The sequence below is a fragment of the Euprymna scolopes genome, chromosome 40, assembly GCF_053919585.1.
Source record: "Euprymna scolopes isolate OS-2025 chromosome 40, ASM5391958v1, whole genome shotgun sequence".
Classification (NCBI taxonomy): domain Eukaryota; kingdom Metazoa; phylum Mollusca; class Cephalopoda; order Sepiida; family Sepiolidae; genus Euprymna; species Euprymna scolopes.
The window spans coordinates 52,409,758-52,427,253 of NC_136521.1; the positions used below are offsets into that span (position 1 = coordinate 52,409,758).

General features: G+C 31.9%; 1 pseudogene; it reads left to right on the forward strand.

Moving 5' to 3' along the window:
- The first annotated feature begins 9,499 nt into the window (after positions 1-9,499).
- LOC145265923 (5S ribosomal RNA) lies at positions 9,500-9,616 on the forward strand (annotated as a pseudogene).
- The last annotated feature ends 7,880 nt before the right edge of the window (positions 9,617-17,496 follow it).

Here is a 17,496-nt window from a genome sequence, read left to right on the forward strand (position 1 = left end):
AACAAAAAAGAAAAAAAAATGCAAACTAAAAGCAAGAAAACAAAACGAACAATATTGAATTCAATAATAATGTTATCTGTAATTATTCGCCATGATAACCGTTCGGTTTTATTACGTCTGTTTCCTTTGTATTCGGAGTCTGCGCAAACAGCTGCGCACAAGGTTCGAAATTTAATTGTTGCACCATTTTCGTTCCTGCATCATCAGTTTTTTTTTCTTTTTTTTTTAATAACTTTTTAGAATTTATTTTTTATTAATTTTATTGTTACACTTTTTTTTTTCGTTTCTTTTGTTCATTTTTTTTTGTTTAATCATTTCGGATATTTTATATTTTTAAGCAGTTTTATTTCTACCGGTGTTTATTTTTTGTTTTTGTTTTTCTATTGTAGTACTTATGATTTTCTGCTTTTGTTGCGTATCTGTGGTTATATAAAGTTAGGTATGTTTATATGTGAAAATATTTGTATGTATAGGTTAGAGGTAGTGTTATGGTCTGGTATATTTAGTTTCTTGTTTACATAGCTTGGCGTTTATGTTAGGTATATTTGTATGCATAGGTTAAGGTTAGTGTTATGGTTATGTATATTTATATATTTATTTATGTAGCTTAGGGTTTAGGTTAGGTAAGTTTATATGTTTATATATTTATATACATAGGTCAGAGTTAGTGTTGTGGTTATGTATATTTGTATATTTATTTATATAGCTTGATGTTTAGGTTAGGTTCTGGAAATGACCTTAAACTATATGCGATAATGAGGCCCCAGCTTGCGGTCTTTAGGGAGTGTGGAGCCATCCTTTAATTGCCATTGTTCTCAAGTCCCCTCTGCCCGGAGTGGTAGTACCTGTTAGGGTCCTAACTATGGGTTAAATAGAAACCGACTTGAAAAAAAAACAAACAAAATCACTGGATTCGGCATTAAATAATCTGAAAAGGGTTGATATATAAAACAAAAACCGCCAACCTGATGTTTAGGTTAGGTATGTTTATATGTTTATATATTTGTATGTATAGGTTAGAGGTAGTGTTATGATCCGGTATATTTAGTTTCTTGTGTACATAGCTTAGCGTTTAGGTTAGTTATGTTAATGTGTTTGTATGTTTGTATGCATAGGTTAAGGTAAGTATTATGGTTGTGTATATGTATATATTTATTTATATAGCTTGGGGGTTTAGGTTAGGTATGTTTATATGTTTATATATTAATATGCATAGGTTAGGGTTAAGTATTTTTATATGTTTATATATTTGTATGCATAGGTTAAAGTTAAAGTTATGGTTCGGTATATTTATTTATTTGTTTACATAGGTTACGGTTTAGGTTAGGTATGTTTATATATTTGTATGCACAGATCAGAGTTAGCTATGTTTATATATTTATATATTTGTATGCATAGGTTGGGAATAATGTTATGGTTAGGTATATTTTTATATATTTGTATGCGCAGGTAAGGGTTAGGTTTGTGTATGTGTATATTTTTACATATTTGTATGCATATGTTCGTGTTTAGGTAAGGTATATTTATATGTTTATATATTTGTATGCAGAGATTCATGTTTAGGTTAGGTATACTCATATGTATATATGTTCATATATTTGTAAAATAAAAGATAAAATAAAAGGTAATTGCAACTTTTCTTTCAATTCTCAGATTTTGTAATCATACCTAAATGCATTTTATTTCCTTTTAGAGAATTGATAGTTGCTATTTCTTCTAAGGGCAAAATAGATTCATTGATTAATATAATAATTAAGTGATTGATTTTTGCTACGAAACAGTTACTATCAAGAATTGTAAATGTAAACGTAATTAAAGGAATAAATTGTAAGATGGTTAACATCTTAAAATTTTGAATATAGACTTTTCCCATTTGTTTGTTATATGCTCTGTAATTAGATTGAGCTTCATAAATTAAAGATTAGTATATAAAACGTGAAATATAATTGAAGAAACACATATTTCCACACACATACACACACGCGTATATATATATATATATATATATATATATATATATATATATATATATATATATATATATATATATATATGACACTACTTAATTTACTCACATAAAATTAATATACGAAAGTATAGATTTATGCGTAAACTTTAAGTATTTACTTCAAAAGTGCTCAATACGTAGGTAGAGTTAGTTAGTAATTTATAAAATATATATGGCGATTAAGCTACACTGAATATTCGGCGTTTCATCCACTCTAGGATTCTTCAGGCTTATGCGCGAATTCTGTGGTTATTTGTCGTTTTTATATGCGCCTCTTCTATTGAAATTAACGACAAACAACCATAGAATTCGCGCATAAGCCTGAAGAATCCTATATATATATATATATATGTATATATATATATATATATATGTATATATATATATATGTATATATATATGTATATATATATGTATATATATATGTATATATATATGTGTATATATATGTATGTATATATGTATATATATGTATATATATATTTATATATATATATATATATATTTATATATATATTTATATATATATATATTTAGATATATATATATATTTATATATATATTTATATATATATATTTATATTTATATATATATATATTTCATGTCAATCCTACATTCACGCATTCATTCATTACACGAGAGCACGCGACTAATGGCTATCGGCTTTGTTTACTATATTTTCATGCTTTCGTTGTTTTCTGTTTGAAATATTTTGATTTGCAATTTGCTTATTTTTTCTCTACCTTCCTTTTTTGTTCTTTCTTCCTGCCCTTCTTTTTTCTCTCTTTGTCGTTTTTATTTTTTCTCTTTGATTTTATTATCCTTCTTCCCCCATTTCTATATTTTCCTATTCCGTTCTTTCACTTTTCCCTCGCCCTTTTTTTTTTTTTTAATTTCCTTTGCCATTTACTTCTTTTTCTATTTTAATCGCTGTATTTCCTTTTTTCTTCAACCTTCCTCCATTTTTTTTCTTTCTTTCATTCTTTTTTTTTTAATTTCTTTATTTCCTTCCTTTTTTTGTCTGTATTTCGTTCTTTCTTTTTTCTTTTTATTTTTCTCTCTTTCTCTTTCTTTTTTATTTGTGTATTTTGTCTTTAACTTTTTTACGTTTATTTTCTTCCCTCTTTCTTTTTTTTTAATTCTCTCCTTATTTACTTATTTTTCTTTTTTCTTTCCGTTTTCATACATTTTCTCCTTTCTTTCATTTATTTTCTTCATTTCATTCCTTATTTCATTCGTTTATCAGTTTGCTTTCATTTAATATTTATTTATTTCTATTTTATTTGTTCTTATTTTATGTTCTTCTTTATTTTCTACTTCTTTCCTTCTTTCCATTTCTATTTTCTGTCTCCCTTCCTCTTCTTCCTTTATTTCCCTTTTTTACTCTTTCAAATCGTTTTTCATTTCTTTCTTTTTTCTGCATTTAATTCTGTATTTACTTCCATCTTCCTTTCTGTCTTTTTTGTTTAATGTTTATTTGTTTCTTTTTAAAGTTATTTCATACATTTTTATTTTTTTTTCTTTCTTTCATATTTTATTTTTTGTTTTTTTGTTGTCATTTACCACCTTTATACGCAATATTTAATTTTTATTGTTTTATTTTTTATTATTTTTCACCCAAACAAAGCACACTTCAACTTGGAACGTAAAGAGATACTATTCAGAGTTTGTCGAATCTGTTACAAAAAGAGGACAGAAAACCAGGAAAACGTAGAAAGAGACTCAGCAAGCCAAACTCGGAGAAGCGAATCCACAAGACAAATAAAACTCATGTAAATATAACTCGTTATTATGGCGATATTTTAGGTGTTTAGGCAAATAAGAATATATGTCCCTTACTTTTGGACGTTTCTATTTTGAAAATAAATAAATAAATAATTGTTATAATTCTTTTTCTATCCTTTACAAGTGAGTCAAATTTTAGTATGTTATTATGGATGATAACGACTACCAGTTGTCAAAATTTCAGCTTTTCACAGTTGTTATTTCTAACAAATATTAGGTTTTAAAATTTTGTCCCTTAGTTTTGGACGCTACTGTATATACAAAACACACACACACACATACACACACACACATACACACACACACACACACACACACACACACACACACACACACACACACACACACATATATATTTATATATATCCACCAGCTACGCAACAACAGTAAATTTAAACTTTTTCAGGTTAGTACAGTTAGGTAAACAGGAAACAGTAAAGGAATTCCAAAGCAGCTAGGGATATCAACAATAAAAGGGTGGGACGCTACTGCTTCCCAAATTAGTCGGGAGTATGCACGTCGAGGGGGCACAAGTGCTTTGAGTTCATCAGAGAACAATCCATTAAAGTACTTGTAAAATGGACACAGGGATACGACATTGTGGCGATTGAACATATATTGTAGCTTTGGAGCTATTAGATTTGATGTTCTTTCTTGCACCTTGTCTAAAAGGTAGTAGTAGATTCACTACTAGTGGAAGGTGCACCAATCCAGATTGGGCAACAATAATCCATGCATGGGCACATTGTAGTTTTGTAAAGATATAGGATGCTCTCATGTGTGAGTAATTTTCTAGCACGGTAGAGGGACTCTACCGTCTTTGCAGCAACCTTGGCAATGTCCTCAATGTATTTGTTTCAATTCAGGTCGCATGTGAATGTTAGACTGAAGAGTTTGAAAGATGGTCTCTCAGGTCAGGTGTAGTTTTTCCTAACAATCGGGGGGTTGAGTTTTCTTTGTAGTTGTGAAAGGTGTACGGCACAATCACGTTGACACACCGGTTCTAACCAGATCAACGATTGTATATATATATATATATATATATATATATATATATATATATATATATATATATATAAAACTCAAATGATCTTGTAACGAGTGACGTAACCCACTTTCCGGTTTATGACATCCGGTTGCGCATGCGCGCATAAACATTAACCCATAACAACGTAAACAAATAAACACAAATCGCTTCTTTTGCAGATTTTGATCTGCGCACTGAAATATGAAAGTTATTATTTCGAAATTATTATTTAACATGGGAAGAGTGGGGGTGTTTTGCAACTATTCTTTATTACAACTATACTGCCGCTATTTTCTTACAACTAAGCAACTTTAACCCGTTGACAAACATAAGAACAATTGTAGTAAAACCAAGACTACTACTACTACTACTACTACTACTACTACTACTACTACTACTACTACTACTCTCTATCCGTCCCTTTTCCTTCCTTCTTTTTTTGTTTACATTTCTAGATACAAAATAGTTGTGTGAGAACGGTGAATTTGTTGACACATTTACTAATCTGTTTCAATATTAGTTTTATTCTATTTTATTTATTTAGGTTTTATTTTTTTGCTTCAGGTTTTATTAATTAGTTTTTTTTTAGATTTTAAGTTTCTATAACTTGGTTGAAGGATTCCAGTATGGGCTTTTCATTCTTATATTTCTCATCGGTAGGTTCATGTGCGTTTTTGCTGCTAAATGACTTTCGTCGGCGTTCGATTCGTAGGAAAATCATGTTTAATTTTCAATTTTTGATCGATTATTCGGAAAAATAGGTAACTTTACACGAATAAGGAGGATTTTTTTTCATGTTTGAGTGATCTGTCCGTGATTTTTCATTTTAATATACTTTCATAGAAATGTTTCTGTTATGTAAAAAAAAACAAACTATTTTCTTTACGTCACAAGTATCACGCTCATACATGAATTCCATAGCTAATATAACATACTGATCCAAACGGGTCACGGGTAGTTTAGTATATATATATATATAATTGTTTTGACAAGAAAATGTAAGGATGTTGCTGTATTTATTTAAAGAAAACTTTTTTTTATCTAATTATTAGGTCTCTGTAAAGTTTTCTTTTATTGAGTGTGTGTTTGTGAAGTTACTTTCGTAGAAATATATTTTGCAGTAGGAAAGTAAAAAAAAAAATTAGAACTTACCACGGCATCCAATTGAAAAGAGATAAACCGTGTTGAAATTTATCACACGTGTATGTAGTTTTTTTTTCTTTTTTTTTTTGTCTCCGTTGATGAAAGAAATATCAGAGGATTTCATTTGCCGGGGTTGTTTATGGAATATTCCAAAGAAACGTGAAGAATTAACGTAACAAATATTAGCATTTAATTTTATTATTTATTGCCAACTTGTCTACCGAGCAAAATCACACGTGTCCTTCGTATCTTCTTGCATGGGCCAGAGAGAGAGAGAGAGAGAGAGAGAGAGAGAGAGAGAGAGAGAGAGAGAGAGAGAGAGAGAGAGTGCTAGCTAGCATTTTTTGATTTTTGGATACGAAAAATTCCTTTCGTATTTTTGTGTGATAAAATAAATTGTTTTATTTCTGAGGTCGTTTCAAAATTAAGCAACGATGAGCGACCGTTTGGGAAGGCTAGAATCTGTATGTACCGCGCGGAATCGTAGAAATTTCTACCTTAGTATATGATATATTAACTCACGGGAGAGATGCAACCCTAAATAAAGCAACGGAAAACTACCGCCTTTACTCCTTTTCCTGAAATTTCGATGGCTCTACAATCTGAAGAGCCATGGCCGCCGAAGCTATTTAAGCAGCAAGGCCTCGGTATACAAAGGAAAAAAATTTCGTCTTAGTAAATATAAATATTACCAACCACTTTTTTTCTGTTACATTGCGTAAATTCATAATGTTACGTTATGTGTGTATATGAATATATTCCATAACAACGTACATATTGAATAGTGGGTTTTATATTTTATCTGTATATTCATATATATTGTAAATGCGTGTATGTATATACGTCGTATCATTTACTTGACCGTCTAGTGTGTATATTTTAACATTCATGCAACATTTCTAAGAGGAAACGACTGACGTGGACGTATCGAAACAGTTCTAGACAAACAGTTCTTTTTATCAGCTGTAAATAACACAGCACATACCTGGATTATATACGAACATTTAATTTTATGATTCCGGCCGGCATCCCAAAAGATCACAACGTCTTCACATTTTGGCTGCCTGAGAAAACGCCGCTCCCTGCGTCATGGAGAGATTAACCCAACCTTTGAGTCGTCCGTTCTCCCTGATGTTCAGCTAACGAATCTGTATCTCATCACGTGTCTAAGACTCCAACCGCTGACGTAACATAAATCTGATTATATGTTTATCCAAACCAAAAATTATGTTTTCCTGTATTTTCTAAAATCACATTCTTTTTGTAGTTGTTTATTATTTCGGTTGTCAACCACGTTTTCCCAATCGAATTGTTTATTTTTCGAATCATAATAATCGATCCAGCGAAACACTAAAATCAATTATTATTATTATTATTATTATTATTATTATTATTATTATTATTATTATTATTATTATTATCAATAATAATAATAATAATAATAATAATAATAATAATATTAATAATAATAATAATAATAATAATAATAATGTGTTGACCCTTGGCCCTGCCTGCCCCAGTTAACACAGGTACTACGCTATGATCACAGCCAAAGGGTCACATTACACCTGCACCATATCAACAACCCTAAAATAAGATAGGGATTCACCAACTAAAATATGACAACGGTACTCCATACATGGTCCGATAAAAGATTTGAAGAGATAGAGGATAGCCTCAAGTGCGAGAAAATGTTTTATTATTAATACTCGCCAGGAGTTCTCACACAGGTCATCTCTGTTTTCCAGTAGGCTTTATTATTTTTGAACTTCCGAAAGAAAACTCCCCCCTCCCCGGTTTTAAAACATCTCGTTCTGGCATTGATCTTAGTCTTGAAAAAATTCGGGTTATAGGTAGGAGGAAAACAGTCCGCAGAAAGTGAATTCTACAAACCCGCAGCTATTGAAAGAAACTACTGGCATAAGTCGCTGTATTACAATAATATATACAAACCAGCAAATTGATGAAGACTACTAGACCAATGGGCCACACAAGCTGCAACAAAAGAAGCAGAGAATCGAGCAGACATGTGTTGGTCCTTGGTCCTGCCTGCCACAATTAACACAGATAGTACTCTATAATATCAACCAAAGGGTCACAATATTACATTTCCTTGCATTCTGCTCTTGCTTTCTTTTCTCGTTTATAAAAAAAGTAGTTACCTCCCTTTGTTCAAACTAATTATGTCGACCACTTCTCCTTTCTGAAAGCCCTATTTTGATTGGCTAGGATGAAGCTCCTTGGCCAATCAACAAACATTTAATATAAGCAGAATTCTGGAAAAACAGATTCGCCCTCTTTTTGAATCAATCGTCGGCCTATAGACAACTAGCTCCCGGCAATCGCCATACGTTCCCTCTTTTCTTTCTCATTCTATTTTAACCTTCTTTTAAAAATTTTTTTTCTCTCCATTTGGTCCTTAATTTTCCTGTTTTCTTCTTTCCTCTCTACTTTCTTTTCATTTACTTTCTTCTTTGAGTCCCTTTCTTTTTTTTTCTTCCATTTTACATCCCCCCCCGCATTTTAAATTTCTTTCTTTATTATTTTCCAGTTTTTTGTCAATCTATTTCATTTTTATTTCTATAATTCTTCTTACCGGGAACGGGCTGGACCAATGTACAATCCATTGTTTCCCACAACAATGACTCTTTCAATATCTTCCGAATACAATTTGCACACACACAAAAAAAAGTCCTCTCCACAAAACATTTCATACGCGAATTAAAAAAAAACCCAAAAAACATCACGTTCATCTAAATAACACACCTATGACGTCATTCGGACAATACTTCGACAATCAAACAATTAAAAATGGCGGCTTTATTACAACACTTCCGGCAATTTGAAATGACATTTCTCTAACAACAGATATACGCTACAAAAAAAAAAAAAAAAAAAAAAAAATGATTGCATATTATACACCTATTGACAAGGAGATTTATGTAGAAATATTGGATATTGAATATTTGATTGCTATTAAGATATATCAGTAATTGTTATTTAAAATCAATGTTTTAAAACAAGATAATATTTTCTGTTATATACATTTTCTTAAACAAATTATAACCCCTCTCTCTGTCTATGTCTGTCTCTCTCTTTATCTCTCTCTCTCGCTCTCTGTCTCTGTCTGTCTGTCTGTCTGTCTGTCTGTCTCTCTCTCTTTCTATATATATATATATATATATATATATATATATATATATATATATATATGTTATTTGTTTTTGTTTTTGCGATACGTTTTGAATGAATTCAATTATTTACGAAAGTGCATTTTTACCGAAATACGAGTTGGGAATAATTTTCCCTTTAACCAATTTGGTACCCCCATATGGGGGCGGCGTGTATATTGTTTTTAAAATATAATTATCCACTGACACGTGTTTCGTCGTCTACGACCTATCAGAGTGGCAGAATCTATACATATAAATATAATTATTACTTATGTAATTGGATAAATGGACGTTTAAATCTTGCGTATATTATTATTATTATTATTATTATTATTATTATTATTATTATTATTATTATTATCATATACGGCATAATCGCGTTGACACACTGGTTCTCGTCAAATCACCAAAGATAAGCAACGTTGAGCCTGGTTAGTATCAGATGGGTGACCATTTGGGAATACTAGGCGCTGTATGTGCTCGCTTATCTTATTTCCAATCGGCCTGTATATACACATCACTTGCCATTGGTATTCAACGATGTTGACTCAGGAGAGGTTGGAGATTGCACATCTATCACAAAAATTTCACGCGCAGGCCTTCTTTCGTGGGTATCCATAGTCTGTCAAAGACTGAAGGAGCCTGTTTTTAATCATTACTATGATTATTTTTAATACCTACAGGCACTAGTGTTTCATCCTTTCGGGAATCATCAGTGCAGGGAGTTACAATTACAGCCGGTCGGGAGATTCGAACCCGGTCACGAGGCCATCTTTGATTCCATTAGCAAGAAACAAACTGCACGGCCAACGTTAAACGTGAACAATACAGTTGAAATTAACATTTCTATAAATGTTATGACGGCGAGAGTGGTCTAATGATTATTATATCATGATCTGCGCATGTTAGCTTAAGTGACCGACTTTAATTTCAAGTTAGAGTGCTCAACAATAAGAACCGCGTTCTTAAAGCGACTGACATAATTATTACTACAATATTTTTTAAATACCTACATACATTAGTGTTTCATCCTTTCAGGAATAATCAGTGCAGGGAGATACGATTACAACCAGCACGATTATATATAATATTGTTGTTCCTCTATTAATTAATCCGTACGTTACGTTTTAAAAATGGCCAAATACAATTTTTACAGGCTTAAAAAAAGGCCAAATTCGAGAAATTTAGCTTTATAAAAATCCAATATGGCAACTCTGGACAACAATATGAAAATGACCTCCCTTTGATGGCTTTCGTTTTTGAATATTATTAAAGTAACCTGTGGAAATCCCACAGGGAACTGATTCATATGTAATATATTGATGTTGGCATTCTCTAGATATTCAGTGTAAATGGAGAGGCTCTAAGATTATTGTAGCTATTTTGTTAAAACTGCAAAAGTATTTATCCAAGCTTGATAAAATTATTTATATATATATAAAAAAAAAGATTACTAAGGTGCCACCAGCTTAAATCGAAATCGAAACCAAGACTTATGAAGAATTCTTGATAAAATTATTTTTAAGAAATAGATTATTGGGATGTCATTAGCTATAATCGAAATCAAAACCAAAACTTATAATTAGGGCTATGACAAGAGAATATTCTTATCATTGTTTTGACTCTCGAGTATATATCCGACCCAGTTAGTCACAGTTAATCAACCGAGAACCACATCACTCTATATAAAAGCATATAAGATATCAACGGTTACACACTTGAGATTCAAAACAATGAAAAGAATATGCTGTTGTCCTAGCCCTACTTATGGGGAATTCCTGGTCAAATTATTTATAAAAAAAAAATAGATGACTTAAGTATCATCAGCTATAATCGAAACCGAAACCAAAATTATGAAGAATATTTAGTAAAATTATTTATAAAAAATTAAATGACTTGAGTGCCATCAGTTATAATCGAAACCGAAACCAAAACTTATGAAGAATTCTTGGTAAAATTATTTTTTACAAGAAACAGAAGTACATAATAATCAAACGACTCGGATGTCGTTATTTCCATGGCAAGTGCTCGTCTGAGCTCCAATCTCTGTTCCCCCCCATCGCCAATCATTCACGATAAACACACATCTAGCTGAAACCATTGTCATTAATTTCCCCCACTCTTTATCTGTGCCTAAATCAAAGCGTCGATTACATGAGCAAAGCTTCTTTCTGTTTCCCACCTGACTACAACTTGGATGTCTTCAAGTCCGACATAAACAAATTCCTGATGAACCGCCCCCTTAAGTAAGACACTTTATCAAATCGCTAATACTAACAATTACTACAATAATATCCCATTGATTACTGTGCACGCAATAGTCCTTATCCCCGAGTGGCTTCCGGGCCTTGATAAGTGGTGACCTCCATGTAAAGAAAAAAATGTAAGCGTAACACAGAAAATAACACACACGCTATCGGATATTTATATTTGAGCATGGTTATGATGGTGCGAGAAAGCACCTTGTAGTAATTTCGACGTGCAGCAGTTCTTCGAAGAAAGGAGACAGCAAAACGTTATGTAAAAAAGAGAACATTAAAAAAAACAACAAAAAACAAAAAACAAAACAAAACAACAACAACAACAAAAAAAAAAGGGCCAAAAAATTGTCTGCCTAGAAGTGCTGGACTGAAGGAGCAAATTAAAGATTTTTTTTCTTATAATGTAATTTTATTATTTATATTGAACTATGTGTTGTATAATAGGGGTCATATTTGGAGATGACGAGTACCTACATACAAGATATACGGTGGTGATGAGAAGAGATTTATACAGTTAACGACTGAGAGAGGGTGATCAATTCTTATAACACAGAAGAGGGGAGGATAATCATTACTTATGATGGAAGGACACATTACTTAGGATGGGTTATACAAAGTTCATTAATAACGCTGATTATCACATTACCTTCAATTTGGTAGAATGACGACACGAAGACGGCAGTTACAAAAATATGAGATGTTCTTTTATTCCATTCGACCGGTCGAAATGATGATGACATCCAGGAATTCAAAGTTGTTTCTACATGTTTAAAACTTTCTCCCTCGCTTCCAAAGGGACCCTCCTCTGACCATGTCAGCTCTGTCTCCTATCTTCGTCTCCAACTCTGTCTCTCTCATCTTCGACACTAGCTCATATATTGAGAATTCATTTCTGCCATGACATCATACGTGTGTCCAGAAACGTGATCGACCCACGTGGCCTGAACATGCGTGGTTCGGCACGTTTCCAAACCATTTCTGCAGACAAAGAATTCTCACTCCTATTTTTTCCCTAACCTATTGTTCAACATATTTAAATTGCATTGTTCTTTAATTTCTAGCTGACCTTATTTTAATTCAGTTTTCATAAAAAGAATTGAACAATCAAAATTCATTTTACAACCATATCTCTAAACTATTTCATGTGAAACTGACAATGCGAAATTCCACATTCTGAATCTATTTCTGAACCTTGCTTATAAAGTTCGAATCTCGGTCTATCTAATGTTTTTCTTTTCTTACAAGAAAAGGGACACCTTTTCTTGTAACATATGTCGCACAATATTACTTCCTGGGCATTGGTTAGTATTTATTAATTCATATCATTCTATATTTAAAATACAATGGCCACTATTATTTCTATTATTGGAATCCTTTTGAAATTATTTATTTGCGAACTGTTATCCTTATCTTTTTAGTTGTTGTTTCACAACGTTTCGGCCAACTATTCCCTGAGCCTTTGTCAGGTGGGAATGCTGAATCTCTTAACTGTATCCTCAGTAATTACTGCCTTCCATAGTTGTCGTCTCACCACGTTTTGGCCAACTAAGCCTCTGGTCGGTTTTGGCTAGGATTGAAACCGCTATCTTCAGATAATGCTCACCTGGAACCGCAGAGATTCAACGCCTATATCCATGGACCCCGAAAGGAGACCAATGTCGTATTTTTTTTTGGTCTTATATATCCAAGTTTTTTTCGTTCTTATCTGGTCTTCCACCATTGGTTCCGTACCGAATGTTATATTATTTTTAGGATTGGAGTAGCTTATTTATTTATTTATTTATTTGCGGACTAGTTACCACCTGACGAAAGCCAAAGGAATAGTTGGCCGAGACGTCGGGAAACAAAAAGTATGAAGATGAGGATAGTAGTCCGAAAATAAATAAATGGATAAATAAACTAATAAATAAATAAATGTACAAAGAGAAACTATTTTCATAGAAATGTTAATAAACCCATGTTTGCTGCGGGTTATTGTTTTTTTTTTAATCCAAAGAATGCTCCTTTAAGAAGATTAAAGTTGAGTATTATTTAATGAATTGAGAACAAAAGCGATCAATTGCATCAGTCCAAACGTCCTGTTTCTAGAATACCCCCATGGCCGTTAATTGTTGGGTTCGAATATTCCGTCCAGCAGTAATTATCACTTCTTGCACTAATTGCGTAAGCATGAAACACTAGTGCTTGTTGGTATTAAAAAAATAATATACATGCGTGTAGATATATATATATATATATATATATATATATATATATATATATATATATATATATATATATATATATATATATATATATCTTTAAGTAAAAGAGAAAAGATAAAAATCAATTCCACAAAAGGAGACTTATCCGGATAATGCCAAGCTGTGGCGTTGTTATGTAATGTTTAAAGTTAATGTTTACTTTTAATTTTGCCTTTATTTTTATTTTATTTATTTTATTCTATTTTCCTTAATATTAATTTTTTTTTTCATATTTAATTTTACATCTAATTTATGTCCAAGCTTATTATTACTACTATTATTATAATTGTCATTACTATTATCTTTCGTACTATTATAATTACCCTACTATTATTTGGTATATTTTTACCACCCTCATAAGTAGCTATGGTTCCCTTACTCCCCCATTTTAACATCAATATGTATACTTAACCTCTTACTTCAAGTTATACGCACTCATAGTCATTACCACCCTAACTTCCAATCGCCCCCTTATGATCATACCCCATATATAATAACAGTAGAAACTTATAAATATATTGCAATATATTACCTTCCAGTTTTACAACCTTACATAACTCTCCCCCCACCAAATTAATAAAAAATTACCCGCTCCATAGAAAATAGACACCCCATAAACCGTTAAAATAAATCACCACACAGCAGCAATACACCCCCCTATTCAACCATAACACATTTACCCCTTAATCTCAATACTATGTTAAAGACAATTTATATTCTTATATATCATACTATATATATAATAAGCTTCACCTTATTTATTTAGAATTCATTAAAGCTTCCCCTAAACTCTATAATTCCTCTTAATCTTTTTCATCCCTAACGAATCTTACGCTAGACGCCGCATCCCCACCATGCTACCTAGCACCTTCTCTACTCTTCTGATGAGAAGCGTTAGGCTTCGAAATGCCCTGGCATAAAGAGTCCCCTCTATCCCCCAAATTTTACATGCATTCTATTATTCAATAAATGATCCATTCTATATCTTCCTATATATAGTTTTGTGTCTTCATTTCATTCTCTTGTTGTCCTATTATATTTTATATATATATATATATATATATATATATATATATATATATATATATATATATATATATATATATATATATATGAATAAAAAAGAATGCGAAAAGTATAAAAGCTTATAACTGGTTTTTATATTCGTTTTTAATTGGTGACGTGCAGGAATACAAAATAATAATATTATGAAAAAAAATTAAAAAACTTTTTTCATAAGTACATAATTTTCGACCGATCCTTCAGTCTTCATCGGTGTAATGAAAGTATCTCTCTCTCTCTCTCTCTCTCTCTCTCTATATATATATATATATATATATATATATATATATACATATATATATATATATATTAGGAATTCAGTATAAACTTTGTAAGTAAGAAATTAAAACAATTAATAATAGATTGTTGTAATTTTTGATTTACAGAATTTATACTGAATTCCTTATATTAATAATCTAGCTGGAATATTGAGCTTTTTCATCTAGTCAGGATTGTCATATAAATATATTTATAAGTTTTTATATATAAGTTTTTTTATAGAATTTGTAAACTTTTTAGGAATTTTTATATATATAACCACAGAAACGCGCGCGCACACACACACACACACACACACACACACACACACACACACACACACACACACACATTCCGAATGAGAGAGATTATATAATTATTTCCACAGCAAAACAATGACGCAGCCCACAAGAGCCAACAAACTGGAAGTCCAAGACTCGAGTTTCGCCCTCATTTGAGCTCATCAGTCAGACATATCCGAACCCGAGATTCGAAACCCGACCACTCTGACAACTGAGCAAACGCCTCGCACACAAGAAATTCTATTAACTAATACAGATGAAGCAAACCGCGACAAGATATGACTGTGGAATCAACCTACTTCGTCTCGACAAGGGACGGGTCATCCAACCAGCTAATAACCTCAAGCCGATGTCTCACAGGTAGGAATTTTCAACTCGCCAGTTAATAGAATTTCTTGTGTGTGGGGTGTTTGCTCAGTTGACAGAGTGCTTGCCTCACGTGCAAGAGGCTCGGGTTTCGAATCCTGGCTCTAGAGACGTCTAACTGATGAGCCCAAATGAGGGCGAAACTCGAGTCTTGGATTTCCGATTTGTTGGCTGCCATGGTTCCTGTAGGCTGCGACGTTGTTTGGCTGTGGAAATAATTATATATATATATATAGCTGTGAAACAGCGAAACAGTATTGTATGTGGATGACTATATATATATATATATATATATATATATATATATATATATATATATACTTACTTAAATGTTGAAAAAAAAAACTCAAGCAGAGTGGTCTATTATAAGGAAAAAATTTTCAAAATAAGAGCTTAATATCTATATTCTTATTTTCCAAAAGTTTGAATGAGATAAGTCATCTGTACCGTCGGTTTTAAACCTGATATTATTATCAGGTTTGAACCCGACTGAAGCAATGACTTATCTCATTTAAACTTTCTGAATTTATATATATATATATATATATATATATATATATCTGTAGAAATATATTTTCTTATAATATATATCAATCCTTATTTAAGAAGCTCAATGTAATTACAGAGCAATATATATATATATATATATATATATATATATATATATATATATTCGGGCTTCGATCCTGGCTTGAGGCAGTTGCCTGTCTAGCCGCACTGATGAGCTGTGAAACAGTGAAACAGTACTGTATATGGATGCCTATAATGCTCCATATCTTGGGTTGAGCATATTGGGAAGTGATATACAAACTGCCATTAGCATATTAAGCGACGCTCTTATGTAAACAAATCGAGTGGAGGCATTTGGAATATATAAAACAGCGTTAATTCATTACTCATACAGCATCAGCCGTATAGCGTAATGGGGATAAGCATTGACTGTCATTTTGGCGGTCGGGTTTCGATCCTGGCTTGAGGCAGTTGACTGTCTAGCCAAACTAATGAGCTGTGAAACAGCGAAACAGTACTGTATGTGGATGACTATATATATATATATATATATATATATATATATATATATATACTAGCAAAGTACCCGTCGTTGACTGGGTTCAAAAACAGCTTACAGAAAATGGACTCTGATTTATGAAAGTACTAGCGTGGCTACCCGGCATTGCTCGGGACCGTATAAACAGTGAAAAAATTGAATTTGGTTTTGTAATATATTTATTATTCTTATGAGAGAGGAATTTTGTATGTCTATGTATCATTTGCTATTTCGAGCAAAAGAATATTTTACCTACATAAGACGGATATTACACATATGAAATAATTGTATCTTACCTAGGGTAGGTCATTTACAGCATGTATATGAAAGGAGGGGTAATATACAACACATTTACCTCATCAAATCCCAAGCGATGCCAAGTATTTTGCTAATATATATTCTCACCTATTTCATTCAATCCCGGGCAACGCTGGGTGTTTTGCTAGTATATATCTCAATCAATCTCATTAAATTCTGGGCGACGCAAGGTATTCTGTTAGTATATATTTCAATCAATCTAATTCAATCCAAGGCAACGCCAAGTATTCTGCTAGTATATATTTGCATCTATCTCATTACATCCCAGGCGACCCTGTATTCTGCTTGCATACATTTGCATGTATCTCATTGAATCCAGGGTGACTACCATATTTCTTCAAACTGAAACATAATTATCAAAGTGTACCTACGCAGATATATATGAAAAGTCTTTATTAAAGTTCGTGCCTATTTCCATTCTATGGAGGCCAGGTGCGAACGCAGACCCCACAAGTTTATTATACCATCCCCATTTAAGTTAAAACATACTTATAAAAGTAT